Here is a 13,246-nt window from a genome sequence, read left to right as displayed (position 1 = left end):
AAATTCTCTCATTATTTACTCACCCTCATGCCATCCCAGATGTGTATGACTTTCTTTCCTCTGCAGAACACAAATTAAGATTAAGAAATTATTCTTCCTGCCCAGTGGGGCGTATGCATGAAGAATGTGAATCACCAAAAACACAAAAAGAAGAATGTGAAAGTGAATGTTAAAGTGGGGGCTGAGGGAGGAGAATTTATAGTAAAATTGGACTTGAATATTGATCTGTTTCTCACCCACACCAATCAAATTGCTTCTGGAGACACTGATTCAACCACTGGAGTCTTATGGATTACTTTTATGCTCACTTTGATTTTTTTGAGCTTCAAATTGTGGCACCATTCACTTGCATTGTATGGACCAAAAGAGCTGAGATATTCTTCTAAAAATCTTCATTTGTGTTTGCCTGAAGAAAGAAAGTCACACACATCTGGGATGGCATAAGGGTGAGTAAATGATAAGAGAATTTAAATTTGTCGGTGAATCTCATGCTGTCTAACTGGTGTTTACTATCGCCCGTTTTGAATCAGAACTAAAGATGTCCTGTTCACAAATTAATCGCTTATATGTTGGTTGTTTACAATGAATTGGTCACACATGATAGCAAATCGGTCTAAATCAGTGCGCTACGGCTTATCCAATTTTCCTGAGATTGCTAATTCTAAGTGCAATTTTCATGCCAGTGCAAAGGGCAAGTGGGTGTGGATGGGAGTGTTTCCGCTAACAGTGGGTGTATGCATGCAAACTGTGGGTGTATTGTATGTTATTGAAGTGGCGCAAAGCACAATTTGCTGTTTTCCTGAGAAATATGTCATTGCGATAAGACTTATCAAAAGCAGGCCTGTAAGTCTAAATTCAGTTCCTGCATTTGCAGTTTGGAGATTCCACCAGCAGGTGGTAATAAAGTTCATGTCCAAACTCTGAAAATATTGTGGAACATCAAATTATGTCCCTGACAGTCAGAGTTGTATAACTATCTTATGAAACAAAAATTAATAAGATTTGTGTTAAACACTCTAGAGGTAATTGTTTATTTTTCAGTGATTATTATTATGTTTACAATTGTCTTTATTGTCTAATTTGTATTGGTATTTTTCCACCTGTTGTAGTTGAGTGATTTTTAAGTCAAAATGTGCCGGTGAAAGAAGTTGGAAAGGATAACATTTTTGGATTTGGTATAAGTTTTTTTTTTTTTTTTTTTGACCATTTCGTCATTTTGATTATATATTAATTTTCGTATTTTTTTGTTTAATTTTTTCGTGTTGCAATAATTAAATTTAATCAATGAATCAAAATCAATTGGTAGAGGTGAAGTGTGTGCCAATACAATCACTTTTAATACTAGCCATCATTTGTGTGTCAGTAGATGAAAATTATTAATAATACTTCCCTATAATTTGACAGATCGTGCATCCAAATCCTGAGAATAACATTTTCTAAGCATATGAAAGAAGCGTTTGTTTTTATGTGCACACATATTTTATATTGCACCAAACCTGTTTCAAACCAAGGTTACCAGAGCCTGCCAGATCCAGCTCCGGTCCTGCTTGATATCCAACTCCCTATACGTGTCGCTGAGTGATGACGACTAACTGTATCCTGTGCAAGCCAGACATCACTTTAGTCTACTACGATGGACATCACAGAGTATGAACTGCTGCCAACTTCAACCTTAAGACACTTTACTGACCACTGCCTGAACCTTGGACTTAGGATGGACTTGACCGAAATGAACTGCCACAAGCTTCCATTCGAACTGTGATGCACCACACTGACTGTTGCCTGCATCACCTTGGTTAAAGGATGGACTACATTCTCTTAAAATGGAATACATAGACAATCAATTAACAAAGGACAATGCACTTCCACAGTTAATTCAGGATGGACTTCAAAGACTTTTAGAATCAGAATCAGAATAAATTTTATTGCCAAGTTTGCTTACACATACAAGGAATTTGACTTGATGACAGGAGCTACCAGTGCATAAACAATACAATACAGCAACAAGACAGAGATAATAATAAAAATATTTAATAAAATAAATAAATATAGATTAAAAATCAAAATTGAATAGAAAATAAAGTATATATAGAATACACAATAGAACAATATATATATATATATATATATATATATATATATATATATATATATATATATATATACATATATACACACACATATGTACAATATACAAATGCAATGCATCCGGAAAGTATTCACAGCGCTTCACTTTTTCCACATTTTGTTATGTTACAGCCTTATTCCTAAATGGATTAAATTCATTATTTTCCTCAAAATACTACAAACAATACCCCATAATGACAACGTGACAGAAGTTTGTTTGAAATCTTTGCAAATTTATTAAAAATAACGAAAAAAATCACATGTACATAAGTATTCACAGCCTTTGCCATGACACTTAAAATTGAGCTCAGGTGCATCCTGTTTCCACAACTTGATTGGAGTCCACCTGTGGTAAATTCAGTTGATTGGACATGATTTGGAAAGGCACACACCTGTCTATATAAGGTCCCACAGTTATCAGTGCATGTCAGAGCACAAACCAAGCCATGAAGTCCAAGGAATTGTTTGTAGACCTCCGAGACAGGATTGTATTGAGGCACAGATCTGGGGAAGGGTACAGAAACATTTCTGCAGCATTGAAAGTCCCAATGAGCACAGTGGCCTCCATCATCCGTAAATGGAAGAAGTTTGGAACCACCAGGACTCTTCCTAGAGCTGGCCGCCCGGCCAAACTGAGCGATCGGTGGAGAAGGGCCTTAGTCAGGGAGGTGACCAAGAACCCGATGGTCACTCTGACAGAGCTCCAGCATTTCTCTGTGGAGAGAGGAGAACCTTCCAGAAGAACAACCATCTCTGCAACACTCCACCAATCAGGCCTGTATGGTAGAGTGGCCAGACGGAAGCCACTCCTCAGTAAAAGGCACATGACAGCCCACCTGGAGTTTGCCAAAAGGCACCTAAAGGACTCTCAGACCATGAGAAACCAAGATTGAACTCTTTGGCCTGAATGGCAAGCGTCATGTCTGGAGGAAACCAGGCACCGCTCATCACCTGGCCAATACCATCCCTACAGTGAAGCATGGTGGTGGCAGCATTATGCTGTGGAGATGTTTTTCAGCGGCAGGAACTGGGAGACTAGTCAGGATCGAGGGAAAGATGAATGCAGCAATGTACAGAGACATTAAATTGATGAAAACATTGATGAAAACCTGCTCCAGAGCGCTCTGGACCTCAGACTGGGGTGAAGGTTCATCTTCCAACAGGACAATGACCCTAAGCACACAGCCAAGATAACAAAGGAGTGGCTACAGGACAACTCTGTGAATGTCCTTGAGTGGCCCAGCCAGAGCCCAGACTTGAACCCGATTGAACATCTCTGGAGAGATCTGAAAATGGCTGTGCACCGACGCTCCCTATCCAACCTGATGGAGCTTGAGAGGTCCTGCAAAGAAGAATGGGAGAAACTGCCCAAAAATAGGTGTGCCAAGCTTGTAGCACCATACTCAAAAAGACTTGAGGCTGTGATTGGTGCCAAAGGTGCTTCAACAAAGTATTGAGCAAAGGCTGTGAATACTTATGTACATGTGTGTGTGTTTTTTTTTTTTTTTTATATAAATTTGCAAAGATTTCAAACAAACTTCTGTCACGTTGTCATTATGGGGTATTGTTGGTAGAATTTTGAGGAAAATAATGAATTTAATCCATTTTGGAATAAGGCTGTAACATAATAAAATGTGGAAAAAGTGAAGCGCTGTGAATACTTTCCAGATGCACTGTATAAATCTGTTATATACAGAAGCAAGGGAATGTAATGGCAGAAGGGTATGGTATGTTGGATAAATATAAATAGACTAAGCTGTGTATTGCACATTAATTATTGCTCAGTGGGGCAATTTTAAAGGTTCATGAGATGGATAGCCTGAGGGAAAAACTGTTCCTGTGCCTGATTGTTCTGGTGCTTAGTGCTCTTTAGCGCCTGCCAGAAGGCGACAGTTCAAAAAGGTATTGGGCAGGGTGAATGGGGTCCAGAGTGATATTTCCAGCCGAACTCTCCTTTGTAATCTTCTGATATCCGATTTCTTAGCTGCACCAAACCAGACAGTTATTGAAGTGCAGAGGACAGAATCAATGACTGCTGAGTAGAACTGTATCAGCAGTGCCTGTGGCAGGTTGAACTTCCTCAACTGGCGAAGGAAGTACAAACTCTGCTGGGCCTTTTTCACAATGTCAATGTGGGTCTCCCACTTCAGGTCCTGTGAGATGGTAGTGCCCAGGAACCTGAATGACTCCACTGCTGCCACAGTGCTGTTTAGAATGGTGAGAGGGATCAATGTTGGGGTGTTCCTCCTAAAGTCCACAATCATCTCCACTGTTTTGAGCGTGTTCAGCTCCAGGTTGTTTTGACTACACCAGTGAGCCAGCCGTTCAACCTCCCTTCTGTATACAGACTCATTGTCATCATGGATGAGGCCAATGACAGTATTGTCATCTGCAAACTTCAGGAGCTTGACAGAGGTGTCCTTGGCAGTGCAGTCGTTTGTATACAGGGAGAAGAGCTGTGGGGAGAGCACACATCCCTGGGGGGCACCTGTGCTGATTGTACATGTGCTGGAAGAGAATTTCCCCTGTCTCACTAGCTGCTGCCTGTCTGTCAGAAAACTGGTAATCCACTGACAGACAGACGTGGGAACAGAGAGTTGGTGTAATTTAGTCTGGATTATAGCTGGGATGATGGTGTTGATAGCCAAACTGAAGTCCACAAAAAGGATCCTTGCATATGTCCCTGGTCTGTCCAGATGTTGCTTGAAATGATGCAACCCCATATTGACTGCATCATTCACAGACCTGTTTGCTCGATAAGCAAATTGAAGGGGATCTAGAAAGGGTCCAATGATGTCCTTCAGGTGGGCCAACACCAGTCTCTCAAATGATTTCATGACCACAGACGTCAGGGCGACAGGTCTGTAGACATTAAATCCTGTGATTTTGGGTTTCTTTGGGACAGGAATGATGATTGAGTGTTTGAAGCAGCATGGGACTTCACACTGCCCCAGTGATCTTTTTAAGATCAGTGTGAAGATGGGGGCCAGCTGGTTAGCACAGGATTTTAGACATGCGGGTGAAACACTGTCTGGGCCCTGTGCTTTCCTTGTTTTTCAGTGCGTTCCTGTCCTGATTGTACAAGACTTTATCCCCACCTCTGTAAGCATCCTCCTTGGCCTGAAGAAGCTGCCTGAGTTCTGCTGTAAACTACGGGTTGTTGTTGTTGTATGTTAAATAAGTCCTAATAGGAATGCACATATCCTCACAGAAACTGATATATGATGTAACAGTATCTGTAAGCTCATCCAGATTGGTGTCTGCAGCCTCAAAAACACTCCAATCAGTGCAGTCAAAGCAGGCTTGTAGTTCCAACTCTGCTTCATTGGTCCATCTCATTACAGTCTTTACTACAGGTTTAGCAGATTTTAGTTTCTGCCTGTAGGTTGGAAGAAGATGAACCAGACAATGATCAGAGAGTTCCAAAGCTGCTCTAGGAACAGAGCGATATGCATCCTCTATTGTTGTGTAGCAATGATCCAGCATATTTCTGTCTCTGGTTGGGCATGTAATGTGATGTTTGTATTTAGGCAGTTCATGTGTGAGGTTTGCTTTCTTGAAATCCCCAAGAATAATAATAACTGAGTCCGAGTATTGTTGTTCTGTGTCTGTGATTTGATCAGCCAGCCGACCAGCGTGCCAGCTCGTCTCCCTCGCCTGCGTCTCTTGAAAAGCACAGCTGCGCCTCTAAATAAAATGTCCAGCAAAGCATCCGAATAGTCAAAAACAGGGAAAAGATTGTCTGGTATATGCTGCCGAATGTTCAGTAGTTCGTCCCTGGTAAAACTGATTGGAAAAAGATTACTAAACACAGGACAAACAAACAAAAACAACAAAATCAGGGCTCCAGACTGCGACTAAAATGGTTGCAAATATGACCAAAAATAATTTAATGCGACTATAATTTAAAATCTAGTCACCACTGGCGACAGTCTTGTTGTGTGCGTTCATATGCGGTTTCGTCAGATATTATCTATTTAAATACATAGATGTATTTAAATACACCTATAGAGCACGCACCAATGTGTCTCGCGCCGCTTTTCACCCGTTCTGTTGTGATGACATTACCTCGCTCTGGTAAAAACCCAGCGCAAGAGAGTCATGACCAAATTACTCTTTTGAACCGGATCTTTTTCATGATTCACCCAAAAAGAACTGAAGATTTGAACTCAGGAGCTTAGGTTAGCAGTTTGAATCAGATTCACTTTCTCACCGAATCAGGCATCATTGAGCTCACAACTGGGAGTGCAGACATTTAAAAATAAGAGTCCCATATGTATTTCGGGCTTCTTTACAATTATAAGTCCCGTATTGTGTACCACTTTTTTTTCTCCTGGTAATTATTGATTGGGATTGGAGTAGCACAGTAAACTGCATCTGTGATTTCATTCAGTTTGCACTCTTGTAGTTTCTGTGTCTTAATAATAATAATAATTTTCTTTATTTATCACACATTATACATTTGCACATATATGGTGAAATTCTTCTTTTTCACATATCCCAGCTAGGCTGGGGTCAGAGTGCAGGGTCAGCCATGATACAGCGCCCCTGGAGCAGATAGGGTTAAGGGCCTTGCTCAAGGGCCCAACAGTGGCATCTTGGCGGTGCTGGGGCTTGAACCCCCAACCTTCTGATCAGTAACCCAGAGCCTTAACCGCTGAGCTACCACTGCCCTGAGTGTCTGAGCCATCTGGTAACAGTAAAAGACTAAAGCAATATTGTAAAACAATTTATATATAATATATATATATATATATACATTTGTGCTCAAAAGTTTGCATACCCTTGGAGAATTGGTAATATATGTACCATTTTTAAAGAAAACATGAGTGAGCAGGCAAAACACATTTCTTTTATTATTCTTATGGGATTCATATTCAACTGTAGGTTATAACAGAATGGCACAATCATAAAACAAAACATGGCAACAAAGAAAAAAATTAAATGACAAAAGTCTGCATACCCTTAGTTCTTAATACTGTGTATTGCCCCCTTTAGCATCAATGACAGCGTGCAGTCTTTTGTAATAGTTGTCTATGAGGCCCCAAATTCTTGCAGGTGGTATAGCTGCCCATTCATCTTGGAAAAATGCCTCCAGGTCATGCAAAGTCTTTGGTCATCTTGCATGAACCGCACATTTGAGATCTCCCCAGAGTGGCTCGATGATATTAAGGTCAGGAGACTGTGATGGCCACTCCAGGACCTTCAACTTTTTCTGCTGTAACTGCTGGAGGGTCAACTTGGCCTTGTGCTTAGGGTCACTGTCATGCTGGAAAGTCCAAGAGCATCCCATGCGCAGCTTTCATGTAGCAGAATGCAAATTGTCTGCCAGTATTTTCTGATAACATGTTGCATTCATCTTGTTATCAATTTTCACAAGATTCCTGCGCCTTTAGAGCTCACACACCCCCAAAACATCAGTGAGCCACCATCATGCTTCACAGAGGGGATGGTATTCTTTTCACTATAGGCCTCTTTGACCCCTCTCCAAAACATAGCGCTTATGGTTGTAACCATAAAGCTCTATTTTGGTCTCATCACTCCAAATTATAGTGTGCCAAAAGCTGTGAGGCATGTCAAGGTGTTATCGGGCATATTGTAACTGGGTTTTTTTTGTGGCATTGGCACAGTAAAGGCTTCTTTCTGGCAACTCGACCATGCAGATCATTTTTGTTCAAGTATCGTTGTATTGTGCTCCTTGAAACATCCACACTGTCTTTTTCCAGAGCAGCCTGTATTTCTCCTGAGGTTACCTGTGGGTTTTTCTTTGTATCCCGAACAATTCTTCTGGAAGTTGTGGCTGAAATCTTTCTTGGTCTACCTGACCTTGGCTTGGTATCAAGAGATCCCCAAATTTTCCACTTCTTAATAAGTGATTGAACAGTACTGACTGGCATTTTCAAGGCTTTGGATATCTTTTTATATCCTTTTCCATCTTTATAAAGTTCCATTACCTTGTTACGCAGGTCTTTTGACAGTTCTTTTCTACTCCCATGGCTCAGTATCTAGCCTGATTAGTGCATCCACGTGAGAGCAAACAAACTCATTTTATCATTTATCATTAACATAAAATCAACATTTAAACCCCACAACCCCCCCTCCCCCTCCCCAACCCCACCCCCCAAAAAAACAACCCTGTGGTCAAACATAAGTAAATATATAGAAATAAAAATCAAACAGACACACATATATACATATATAAAAAAATAGACATATATATATATATATATATATATATATATATATATATATATATATATATATATACACACATACATACATATACAAACATATATACATACACATATATATACATATACATATATACCTACATACATATACACACATAATAATCATACTATATTACACTACTCTCTCCACACCCCAACCGAGAGCCCTCCAAAAACTCCAAATACCTGCCCCATTTCCGTATAAACGTATCCAAGCCACCCTGTCTTCCCGATGACACCTCCTCATAAGCTGCCATCCTCCCCACCGCACACTCCGGATATGGGGGCGCACCAGCTGACCTCCAACCCCTCAAAATAACCTGCCTGGCGATCATCACACAGGTCAGAACCCAGTTTTCTATATGGCCATCCCCCACATCGATGACCACCCCATCGCCCAGAACACAAAGTCTGGGGCAAAACGAAACCCGAGTGCCCACCACGTCGCACACAAAATTCTGAACCTTCGACCAGAATTTCTGGATCTCGACACACCACCAAAAAACATGGGCCATGTATCCATCCTCCGATTGGCATCTCCAGCAGGTGGGTGTTTCTTTAAGACCAAGCCTATACAGGTCCAATAAAATCTATGCAAAATGTTGAATTGTATAAGATGCACCCTTGCATCTCTAGATGCAGACTTAACAGTTTTAAGAAGCTTAGCCCACACTCCTTCCTCGAATGCCAAGTTGAAATCTTTCTCCCATACTCTCTTGAGAGAAGTTAAGGCTCTGTCCTCCAGACTCTGAATTAACAGGGAGTAGTACACTGATGCCTCATGACCTTTTCCAAAAGTCGCAATCATCTCTCCCAAAGCATCTGGGGGGGGGGGGTGCTACTCCCAAAAATAGTACAAAGCAGGTGGCTGACGTCTGGGAGATCCCAAAATGTTGGACCAAGTTTTCAAATGATCTCAACACTCCACTTTCATATAGGTCACTGAGTGTAGCAACCCCCCTCACAATTCACTCTGGCCAGCAGAAAGGGGACTTGCCAATACACAATCTTGGGTTCTGCCATATGCTCGAGGCAACATTTAAATAAGTGTCCAATTTAAACAATCTGGACACTTTAGTCCATACCGAGTGTAAAAGCGAAATAACGGGGTGTAACTTAACTTTTCCGATTAGTTTGATAGAGATGCTTTGTAATGGCGAAATAGGGGCAAGAACTGCCTGTTCAATAACAAACCAGGGAGAGGCTCTCTCAGGTGGAAGTGACCAATGAGCCAAATGTCTGAGACTGAATGCATAGTAATAAAACAAAATCTTGGGTAGGCCTAGCCCACCTTTTTCTATCGGCCTATGTAACTTATTAAAATGCAATCTGGGACATTTACCATTCCAAATGAAGGACTTTGCTATGCTATCAAATTGCTTGAAATAAGAGAGGGGGACATCTACAGGGAGAGATTGTAGCAGGTAGATACATTTTGGAATACAATTCATTTTAATAACATTAACCTTTCCAATCATCGATAAATGTAATGAAGCCCACCTGCCCACATTGCTCGAAAATCTTTTTATTAAAGAGTAAAAATGAACACTAACTGAATCAGACAAATTTGATGGGAATAAAATCCCCAAATACTTAATGCCCTGTTTGGGCCACTGGAAGGCGCCCGGCTGGAACACCGTTACTGGACAGTACGCTGTCGGAGCCAAAGCTTCGGATTTAGACCAATTGACTTTGTATCCTGAGAACTTGGAAAAGGAATTAATAATTCTGTGGAGGCAAGGCATAGATCTAGTAGGTTCAGAGACAAATAATAAAATATAATCTGCGTAAAGCAGAAGCTTATGCGCCACCCTTTCCGCAACCACCCCTGGAAAATCATCCTCCTTTCTTATCGCGGCTGCTAATGGTTCCAGGGCAAGACAGAACAATAATGGGGAAAGAGGGCAACCCTGCTGAGTGCCCCATCCAGAGTAAAATAATCTGAAATTAATCCATTTGTTTGTACCGCTGCTACGGGGTATTTATAAAGTAACTTAATCCAACCAATAAATGTACTCCCGAACCCATACATTTCCAAAATCTTAAAAAGATAATCTCATTCTACTATATCAAACGCCTTTTCGGTGTCAAGTGAGATGGCAGCGACTGGAGACTGATCATTCGCTACTGACCACATGATGTTGATGAGACGCCTGGTGTTATCAGAAGAGCTGCGGCCCCGAATAAACCCCACCTGATCTAAATGTAAAAGAGATGTTATAACCGCAATCGGTTAGCCAAAATGTTTGACAAAATTTTTACATCTAGTTGGATCAGGGAGATTGGACAGTAACTTTTACACTCGCTTGGATCTTTGTCCTTTTTAAGAATCAGACTGATCTGGGCTTGTGTCATGGTTGGAGAAAGCTTTCCATTCTTTAATGATTCAGTGTAAATTTCTAACAAAAGTGGAGCCAGTTCTGTAACATAGGATCTTAAAAATTCTGCGGCAAAACCATCTGGCCCTGGAGTCTTGCCAGTAGGTAGGGACTTAATTACCTTGTCAAGCTCCTCCAAGGTTATCTCAGAATCAAGAGAGTTTTCTTGCTCAGTCTTCAGTTTAGGAAGATCTAATGGTTCCACAAAGTTTCTAATATCTTCATCAGTAGACGCAGATGTGGAACTATAAGGATCAAGATAGAATTCTTTAAAAGCATTATTAATATCAATGGCTGAGGTAAAAATTTCACCACCAGCAGATTTCACTGAGGGAATGATAGAAAGAGACTCTCTCTGCTTTATATATCTAGCCAAAGGCTTCCCTGCTTTGTCCCTCGACTCAAAGTATGACTGTCTTGCCCTGAATAACCAAAACTCCACTTTCTGTGACAAAATAGTATTATATCTATATTTCAATCAGGTCAATTCTCTGAGGCCATCAGATGACATACGGCGCTTCTGCTCTGCCTCTGCACTTTTAATATTTCCTTCCAACTCTACGAGTTCTCGTGCTTTGGATTTTTTGATGAATGAGGCATACTGTATGATCCGACCCCTAAGAACTGCCTTATGTGCCTCCCAAGCCACTCCCACAGAGGATACCGAGGACCAGTTGGTCTCCATATAAACACTGATTTCAGTCTTTAACATTTGTTGGAAATCAGGATTTTGCAAAAGGGATACATTAAGGCGCCAACTATATAATTTCTTTTTCTCTATATGTGGCAACAACTCTAAACTCACCAGGGCGTGATCGGAGACTAAAATGTTTCCAACTGAGCAGTCAACAACAGAAGAAATTAGGGATTTGGATATTAAAAAAAAAAAAAAATCTATTCTAGAATAAATCTTTGCCCCTGAACTTCATTTTGATATAATAGAAAAAATACATTGTTTGCCAAAAACAAAATTATGAAGACCACATTTCAACATTAATGCAACAATAAAACCCCAAACTTCCCCCTGAACAAAACAAACAGAAAAAAGAAAAACGTGCGCATTAACCCCGCACACGAAAGCCCCAACCAGCATCAATCCCTTTAAACTCAAAGAGTCCATGTACGCCTACGACAGCCCCCGCGACAACTTTGCCATCGGATTGCTCAATTTTGCCTCACAAATTTGAAAGGCAAAATTACATAACATCAAATATTTTGTAAAACAAACCCCAGCCAATAGGCAGAATAAACACAAAGAACACGTAGACTCATTCACAGAACTGTCTTGAAGGTGTGTTCCTTCACAAAACAAATTCCAGCCGATATAAAGCCTTTTATTTTCCTCAGTCATTCAAACGAATCTTCAGTGAGTCAGCTGATGAGTGCAGCAGATGACATAATCATTCCAGTGTCCCACGAAAATACTCCACAAATCATACTCCAGCCAACAGGAGGCATAAGCACAAGGAACTGACAGATTTATCCATAACTGTCCCGAAGTAGTGTTATTTAACAAAACAAGCTCCAACCGCTAGGCGGAACCAGCACAAAAGGAAATGAAACACACATCCCGGTTCCTCGGATGGTCAAGAGTAAATTCACTCGGAGGCCGCATAAAAGTATATCCCATGATTTACACAGTCCGCCAGCTTTATAAAAGACATATTTTGTGTGGGCATGTAGATATTTTGCGGTCATCTGTAGTATCTATTCTCAATCTGCCCAGGAACTTCATTGTAAAAGTGATCTTCTGTCAATGCAAAAGTTTCTTTAAGGAAAAGTGTTAATCCACAAAACAAAACAAACTCCGAAAGCCAGAGTAAGTACAGTGAGTCACAAGAAAAACACCCAGTGGTTACTCACCCATTGTTTCAATAAAAGACATTGCCTGATTGGGACACGTAAATACTTTGCTGCCGTCCTTGGTGTTTATTCTCAGTCTGGCCAGAAACATCAGAGCAAATGTGATCTTCCGCTGATGTAAGAGTTTCTTGCATTCCTTAAACCAATCGTGTTTCTCTCTTGTCGAGTTCGCAAAGTCCAGGAACAAGAAAATATTGTAATTCTTCCAAGAAAGCTTTCCTTTGCTCCTCACCTGGCACAACACGAGATCTTTATCAGATGATCTCAAAAATTTGGCCAGAATCAATCGGGGCCTTTCTCCCTCAGCAGATCTGTGAGCTGGGACTCTGTGAGCTCGCTCGATTTCCAGCTTGTGGCCTGTTATGTCGAGCAGACTCGGGAAAAGCTCGTCTAGGAATTTCACCATATCTCTGCCCTCCTCATGCTCAGGAATTCCAACAATTCGAATGCTATTTCTGCGGCTTCTATTCTCAAGATCTTCAAGCTTTTCAAGAACACGTTCCAAATCAACTTTGGTCACGGGCGGATTAGCGGCTATTTCCCTCTCTGATGACTCCAAATAATTGATTCGTTTTTCAACATCTGTCACTCTTGTGACTAGCTCAGATAATTTTTATCCATCACCGTAATCGATCAACGTATTACAGC

Source organism: Myxocyprinus asiaticus, chromosome 42, assembly GCF_019703515.2.
Source record: "Myxocyprinus asiaticus isolate MX2 ecotype Aquarium Trade chromosome 42, UBuf_Myxa_2, whole genome shotgun sequence".
Lineage (NCBI taxonomy): Eukaryota > Metazoa > Chordata > Actinopteri > Cypriniformes > Catostomidae > Myxocyprinus > Myxocyprinus asiaticus.
Note: the sequence above shows the minus strand (reverse complement) of the source record.